Raw genomic sequence first — 1833 nt, 5'->3', positions numbered from 1 at the left:
AGTATGTATTACATTTGGTTAATTATATTTAGAAATACATGTCTCTCGGTTATAGGTGTTCCTTGCGCTTAGGCCTATGGCCAAGGAAGATAATAGATGTGTTGTTGCATAAGTGTGTATAATGGGTTGAATTATGGGTTTGGGTTGTGACTTGTATATGTGATAATGCTTCAAAACAAATATGGAGACGATTTTTTTTTATATTAATGTGGAGGTTTAAATAACCAAGGTTGTATGTGTTAAAGAAATATTTTTGGAATTAAACTGGAAAATTGGAAAGAAAACAAATGGTTTTACACCTTGTAGTGTTCAAATGGATGTTTTTGAAGAAAATATACGAGTATATTTTGAATATTAAACTGTCACATTATTTATATTGTACGTCATGGTGCATTCATGATCATAGATATCTGTATATTGTTATTATTTGTGATCATGTTTGAATCTCTACTAGAGTTTATGTTCATCCCACATTACTAATCATTTTTTCAGGTGTAAGTTGAAAGATGATTCAAGATCGGCGATCTTTCTTAATTGTTGGCCACGGGGCCTATACTTGTTGGCAGAACACCATTAGTGTAAAAGGGTTAAACCTTTACATTTAATGTAAAGATGTAAGCCTACAGGCATTTTGTTTAAATGTGGTTTTTTTGTTGCATTCCATATATGTACGATGGAGAGGACTTTCATTTGTTTATGGAGGTAATGTATGTATAATTCTGCTTGTTCTTAATGGAAATGAATTTATGTTAAGGGACATGGTAATGTTATTCGGGTAATAAAAAGTAGAGCGTGGCATCATCATGCCATGTTCTCACTTTAGTACCATCACCAATGCCCCATTTAATGTATTTTCTCAATATATATTTAGTTTTAAGAACTCCCCTCCGGATATGAAAGGAGCTTTGCTTACCAAAATAAGAGAGGAGATTATCATTCCTCAAATATTTTCTTTTCAACACTTTCACCCACAAACAATTGTCCTTACACAACAATTTCCACCCCATCCTAGACATAAGAGCCAAATTATGTGGTTTAGCCTCTCAAGGCCAAGGCTTCCCATTTTCTCTCAATGTCACCCCATAAGAAGTTCATGTTTAGTTTATCAATCTCTTTGCAAATATTCATAGGAACATCAAGAGTTTGCATAGTATAAGTAGGGAGAGCTGAGGTCACCAACTGAATTAAAGTAGCACTCACAGCCAGAGAAAGCAAACTAGCTTTCGACCCAGTGAGTCTGTTTTGAATTTTATCAAGAATAAATTGAAAGTGCCTCCTGCTACACTTCTTATGAAGCAATGGAATGCCTAAATACTTCCTCAAATCTTGGGTAAGGGAAATACCACACAAATTGCTCAAGGACCTGGCCTTCAAATTCTTAACATTTGGAGAAATAAAAAGCTTAGATTTCAGAAGATTAATCTTGAGACCAAACTACAAACTGAACTCATTCAAAACCCCCATGGTATTCTCACGATTTCTCTCATCAACTTTACCAAATAAGAGAAAATCATCAGCAAAAAAAAAAGAAAGAAAGATGGGATATGACATGGTCATTAGTAGAAGCCTTAACCCCTCTCCACCCCTTACAAGCAACTTTATCAATGATCATGTTCGACAATCTTTCCATACATAGAACAAAGAGATAGGAAGAAAGGGGATCTCCCTATCTCAACCCCTTCTCCATGTTAAAAGCAGTCAACTTTTCACCATTCCAAAGGATAGAAGCTTTGATATTAGTAACACAATTCATAATAAGGTCAATCCGATGATCATTTAAAATAAGTTCAACTAGAGTATGATGAAGAAAATTCCAAAACACATTATCATAAG

Source organism: Camellia sinensis, chromosome 10, assembly GCF_055761805.1.
Source record: "Camellia sinensis isolate YWXY chromosome 10, ASM5576180v1, whole genome shotgun sequence".
NCBI lineage: Eukaryota > Viridiplantae > Streptophyta > Magnoliopsida > Ericales > Theaceae > Camellia > Camellia sinensis.
Note: the sequence above shows the minus strand (reverse complement) of the source record.